We start from the raw sequence: 6,864 nt of genomic DNA, 5'->3' as shown, positions 1-6,864 counted from the left end.
GTGTGCTCTGGGGAGGGCGCGCCCAAGACCGACCTCATGGCCTTCAGCCCCAGCCTACCTCAAGTTCCAGGCTCCGCAGAAGAAAGACAACAACCCTCAGAATCAGAACACTTAGGAAAGGTGAGTCTTTCCCCTAGATTCTATAATTGCTCTATTTCCTTTATTTATGTTTCTATTATTTTGATTCATAGCTTTGTCCTTATTTTTTTTTATCATTATCCTGTTGTGCAATATATGGCTTGAAATAGAGGTTAATTTCTTCATTGAAAACAATTTACTTAAATGGTTTTTTTTCACATTTTGTTTTTTTCATAATTAAATCTGTTCGCGAATAATTGGACTTTGAAGGACTGAAAAACAGCTCAGCTAATTTTGAAAACTTATATCCTGTAAATACTTTTCTCAAAATTAAAAAAAATCATAATTGGAAAAATTTTAAAGAGAATGAATATATAAAATGCATATTTCCAATTTACATCATCCATCCATGCTGTTAGAATATGAATAGCTGTATGTTATTTAGAATAGGTGTATATTATTTAGCTGGACATTTTCTGAATTATTTTTTTTGATCAATAATTCATTTGTCTTTATCTGTTTGTGCAACAGCTAATAAGTTAGGTTTTCTTTCCCTTGTTTTTGAAAGCAGCCTGAATGGATCTTTTAATGCCAGGACTTCTGAAAGTACCTATCGTAGATCATTAGAATACATGACATCACTTAGGAATAACTGCTAATAATAAATATGTCTTTCAGTAGTAAAATAACCTATTATTTGGGATAAAGATTTAACACTTGCAAAATCCGTAGAGTTTTAAGGCACAATAGAGAGTTCATTGAGAAAAGAATCCCCTCTCTGGAGCACCTGGGTGCCTCAGTGGGTTAATCATGATCTGTGGCTCTATCTGTTGGGTGCCTGACTCAATTTCAGCTCAGGTCATGATCTCGGGGTAGTGGGATCCAGCCCAGTGAAGGGTTCTGCAATCAGTGGGAAATCTGCTTGTCCCTCTTGCTTTGCTCTTCCTACCCCACCCCTGGCAGGCACTCTCTCTCTCTCTTTCTCTCAAATAAACAAACAAAATCTTTAGAAAAAAAGAAAAGAATTCTCTTTCAATTTTGTTAAATATATATATATATATATATATATATTTTTTTTTTTTTTGAGAGAGAGAGAGAGAGTGCAGCGGAGTGGGGAGGGGCAGAGGTAGAGAAAGAGAGGAAGAATCTTTTTTTAAAAAAGATTATTTAGGGGCACCTGGGTGGCTCAGTGGGTTAAAGCCTCTGCCTTGGCTCAGGTCCTGATCTCAGGGTCCTGGGATGGAGCCCCACATCTGGCTCTCTGCTCAGCAGGGAGCCTGCTTCCCTCTCTCTCTCTGCCTGCCTCTCTGCCTACTTGTGATCTCTCTCTGTGTCAAATAAATAAACAAAATCTTTAAAAAAATAAAAAGATTATTTATTTATTTGTTTGAGAGAGAGAGAATGAGAGAGAGAGCATGAGAGGGGACAGGTCAGAGGAGAAACAGACTCCCTGTCAAGCAGGGAGCCTGATGTGGGACTTGATGTGGGACTTGATCCTGGAACTCCAGGATCATGACTCAAGCCCAAGGCAGTTGCTTAACCAGCTGAGCCACCCAGGTACCCAAAAGAGAGAGAGAGAGAGAATCTTAAGAGGGCTCTATACCCAGCGCAGAGCCCAATGAGGGGCTAGATCTTACAACCCTGAGATCATGACTTGAGCTGAAATTAAGAGTTGGACATTCAACAGACAGAGTCATCCAGGCACACTAAAATATTTTAATATTAAAAAAATCTTAACATTTAAAAAATTACATTGTGGGGTGGCCAGATGGTGGGGCTTTTTCCCCCCCAAAAGTGGTGAGTACTCTAGCCCCCTTGTTATGCTAGTGGGTTGCTCAGTCATCCTTCCCAGTATCTGTATCATTAGGTTAATGTATGCAGGCCTCCCACTGTGCAGAGAATGACTACCTGCCTATGGCACCACACTCTATGCCTGGGATAACATTTTCCACAAATGTGAGATCACTCACTTTCTCTTGGCAGCATCCATATAACTAAGGAAGTTGGAGTTTTCCCAAAAGGTGAAGACTGATATTGAAAGACTGCATTTTAATTGGAAACTCCTGTGTTGGGTCATTAAAACGTAAACTTGACAAGTAAATGTTACACTTGGAAAAGAATTTTGAAACTTCAAAGAAAATGTCTTAGACAGTGAAATAACTGTCTAAAACTGTATTCTATTTTGTTCTTAGTTATTTGCTGTTTTTTTCCCTGTATGTATGTGAGTGGGTATTGAAGTGTAGAAATTGAATTGTAGAAATAACTTACACTAAGTGATCTGGCCTTAGCCATTCAAAAGATAGGCCATATATTCATTTTCATCTGAGATCTGCTTTTAAAGGATTTGAGAAGTTAGGTGGGGAATTCTTTTAAGGACAATCCATTTCTACAGAAAACTTCTTAGCTCCTAACAGTTAATAAGCCTCAAAGTTTAGGGAGTATATATTTCCTGGGAATCAGAAAAGTTTATCTGAGGCTATACAGGGAAAAAAGTGACTTGGGCAAATAAGTAAGAAGCTCTTTCTTGGGAGGAGTCATCCTACCTACAGTGTCATAGCTACTCACCACCTTTGAGACTTGTATGCAGAAAGCATAAATGATCAGGTGAACTCTGTACTACTAGAAGTTTGGCCTCAATGTTTGTAGTACAGGTAAATGGTAAGCTGTTAAAACTATATCCAGGTATACTCAGATCTCCAGGAGTCACAATCTGTCACTTAAATTCTTATTGGTTTCTTATCCCTTATTTACACTTTTAAAGTAAATTACCTAGGGAGATATCTAAGTGAGAGTAGATTTTATTCACTGATACTTTATCTACATAGTGACTCAATCTTCTAAACTCATGTGTCCTTTAGTATTACTTTCATTGCCTAATAATCATTATGGAGTCTACTCTATCATAAATTGCCTGTGTCATTCTACTTTGCAATTAGTGTACTCTCAAATGTCATGAAATGTATAATAGTATAAGAAGTTGTCAGAGAGGGACGCCTGGGTGGCTCAGTTGGTTAAGCAGCTGCCTTCGGCTCAGGTCATGATCCCAGTGTCCTGGGATCGAGTCCCGCATCGGGCTCCTTGCTCGGCAGGGAGCCTGCTTCTCCCTTTGCCTCTGCCTGCCACTCTGTCTGCCTGTGCTTGCTCTCTCTCTCTCTCTGACAAATTAAAAAAAAAAAAAAAAAGAAGTTGTCAGAGATATTCCATTAATATGGAGTCCATGATGTCTTTAAATTTATTTTTATTTTTTAAAAGATTTTATTTATTTATCAGAGAGAGAGCACAAGCAGAGGGACCAACAGGCAGAGGGAGAAGCAGGCTCCCAGCTGAGCAAGGAGCCAGATGCAGGACTTGATCCCAGGAATCTGGGATCATAACCTCAGCCAAAGGCAGACACTTAATTGACTGAGCCACCCAGGTGTCCCATGGAGTCCATGATGTTTTAAAATTTTAATTCTGTATCTCATTTTAAAACTAGCTATTACTTTTCAAGATTCTTCAAAGCACTAACTGGCATACAGGTATCTATAATTATTACCTTGATTCATGCTTTTCCAAAATAATTCTTAAATGTTTACTTAGTTCTTCTTCATGAACTAGTACAATAGAATCAATTAGAAATTATAGGTTTGGGGACGCCTGGGTGGCTCAGTGGGTTAAGCCGCTGCCTTCGGCTCAGGTCATGATCTCAGGATCCTGGGATCGAGTCCCGCATACGGCTCTCTGCTCAGCGGGGAGCCTGCTTCCCCCTCTCTCTCTCTGCCTGCCTCTGTCTACTGTGATCTCTCTCTGTCAAATAAATAAATAAAATCATAAAAAAATCAGAAATTATAGGTTTGATATTAACAAATATCATTAATGTAACTTACCTCTTATGTTACTTGAGAAAGTTTAAAATACTCATTTATCCATTTAAATGCTAATTGATGACTTATTCTATTCTAAATGTGAATGATAAAATGCAAGTAAGTTGCAATCCCGGCATGCTTTCATTGAGTGCATGGGGGAAAAATTGGTATGAAAACTTTTCTCCTAATATTTAAATCATGTATTTGGTTTTATTTCAAGAAGCTCTGACTATAAGCAAAACTTTGGACATCCTCAATCGGAGAAAGACAACTATCACATGATCTCCCTGATATGAGGGAGAGGAGATGCAACATGGGGGGTTAAGGGGGTAGGAGAAGAGTAAATGAAACAAGATGGGATTGGGAGGGAGACAAACCATAAGTGACTCTTAATCTCACAAAACAAACTGAGGGTTGCTGGAGGGAGGGGGGTTGGGAGAGGGGGGTGGGGTTATGGACATTGGGGAGGGTATGTGCTATGGTGAGTGCTGTGAAGTGTGTAAACCTGGCGATTCACAGACCTGTACCCCTGGGGATAAAAATATATTATATGTTTATAAAAAATAAAATTAAAATGGTGAGTTTCACCTCATTAAGAAAAAAAAAAAACTTTGGACATCCTCTCACCTCTCTACGTTCAACCTCTGCCCATGAATTTTCTCTGGTCAACTTTCAAATATTCAGCAAACTTATGCCTCTTGCTGAATTCACAGAGATCTTTAGAATATTACATTGCCTCATCTTTCAGATATTGAATGGTGAATTATGTTCCAAAGTTACTTTTCTCTCTTTTCTCTACTGATCAGTTAAGTTACCAATACTTCCCAATGACAACTTTTTAAGAAACTCATCTAGAGAAATTCATCCAGAAATTCATCTAGAGTGGAGATCATTAAAAACATAATTATTTCATACAGTGAATATTTTAGGATAAGCAGGTAAGTTGAAATGTATAAATGGTGAGGAAATTTAAAAAACAAATATAGTCTGACTTGGTGTCATGAATGTAACACATATTTAAATCACACAGTATTGTCATATAGTATACCAAATTTATAAAAGAACTGCACTGTAAAAAATTAACCTTTGGCATCCTTATAAAATAACATTTAAGACAGACAGCAAGGGTATAATCACTGGATAAAGGATACAAGAGTCCTTTATCCATAATAAATAAGTAAATAAATTTGGTAAATTAATAATTGCCATAATAATGTAGAAGTAAACATGTATGTGTATATGGATATGTATATACACATACATTTTGTTGTTGTTAAGTATGATCCATACCCAATGTAGGGCTTGAACTCATACCCTGAGATTAAGAGTCACATGCTACACCAACTGAGCCAGCCAGGCATCCCTATATACACATACTTTCAGTGTCTTAATGTTTTGGTGGGCATGAGTTTCAAAGGCCTGAATTTTTTAAATAATCTTTCAGGAATTCTTTTTTAAAGATTTTATTTATTTATTTGAGAGAGAGAGAAAGCAAGAGACAGAGCACGAGCAGGGGGAGGGGCAGAGGGAGAAGAAGACTCCCTGCTGAGCAGTGACTGGAACCTAGGACCCTAATCCGGAATCACAACCTGTGCAAAAGGCACACACTTAACCAACTGAATCACCCAGGTGGCCCTGATTTTTCCATAAAATGTAGACTTTCAGCCAAGTGGTAAAAGTTAGGGGTCTTGAATCAGATTGAGATCCCACCCTAATATCACTAGTTAATATTTTTAAGTTACTTACCGGTATTTGTTTTCACTTTCTTGTTTGTAAAAAGTGAATTGTATCAATACCTGTCTTGGAGAGTTGTTATGAGAATTTAATGGGGAAAAAAGAATTTATAAATAAATTCTTTTTTTTTCTAAAGATTTTATTTATTTATTTGACAGAGAGAGATCACAAGTAGACAGAGAGGCAGGCAGAGAGAGAGAGAGAGAGGGAAGCAGGCTCCCCGCCTAGCATAGAGCCCGACGTGGGACTCGATTCCAGGACCCTGAGATCATGACCTGAGCCGAAGGCAGCGGCTTACCCCACTGAGCCACCCAGGCGCCCCGGGAAAAAAGAATTTAATGGGCGGCGCCTGGGTGGCTCAGTGGGTTGACGCTCTGCCTTCGACTCAGGTCATGATCTCAGGGTCCTGGGATCGAGCCCCACACTGGGCTCCCTGCTCGACAGGAAGCCTGCTTCCCCCTCTCTCTGCCTGCCTCTCTGCCTACTTGTGATCTCTCTTTCTGTCAAAAAAATCTTTAAAAAAGAAGAATTTAATGGGATAACCCCATTAGAACACCATGCTTGTCACATGGGGAATATTGCACTACTGTAATAATGTTAATCATTCTACTGTATTTTACTATGTCATGGATTGGAATCTTTGGAAGTGATGAATTAGTATAAAAGCTATAAGGATGTATTTTTATAATATAGAGAATTTGACAAGTGCTCGAAGGGAATTACAACTAAAATAGAAATTTTGGAAAAGATCAGACGCAAGTATACGGAGAAGGTTAAGTACATTTATTTAATACTTACCCATTTAGCCACATGATGTCGCTGTCCACCACAAGGTATTTCACCACAAAAGAAATGCCGCATGCGTTACGTACTCTGATGCTGCTTTTCCTCACCATCTCTGAAATACGGGCATGGTAAGGTTATTTAAAAAAAAAAAAAAAATGAGGAACTCAAATTCTTTTCTGAAGTTTGGATCCAGGCAAGAACGACGCAATATTTGGGAAAGGCTTGCAATGGTGTTTTCATGGAGAGAAGGAGGTTCAGGAGCCCGGCAATTACTGCTTTCGCTTCTGCTCCTTACAATCTGGGAGACTGGGAGCGGCCAGGTTCATTACTCAGTCCTGGAGGAGGCCAAACACGGCACCTTCGTGGGCCGCATCGCCCAGGATTTGGGGCTGGAGCTGGCGGAGCTGGTGCCACGCCTGTT

The 6,864-nt window shown here is 39.1% G+C and overlaps 1 protein-coding gene across 1 annotated transcript in view; it reads left to right on the top strand.

The window, feature by feature from the left end:
- LOC111141053 (protocadherin alpha-1-like) overlaps positions 1–6,864 on the top strand; it is a 30,035-nt gene that overhangs the window by 1,845 nt on the left and 21,326 nt on the right. The gene's annotated exons all lie outside the window — the stretch shown is intronic.

Source organism: Enhydra lutris, unplaced genomic scaffold (genome assembly GCF_002288905.1).
Source record: "Enhydra lutris kenyoni isolate GAN:26980312 unplaced genomic scaffold, ASM228890v2 scaffoldscaffold5, whole genome shotgun sequence".
NCBI classification, from domain to species: Eukaryota; Metazoa; Chordata; class Mammalia; order Carnivora; family Mustelidae; genus Enhydra; species Enhydra lutris.
Note: the sequence above shows the minus strand (reverse complement) of the source record. Positions and strands in the feature narration are given on the sequence as shown.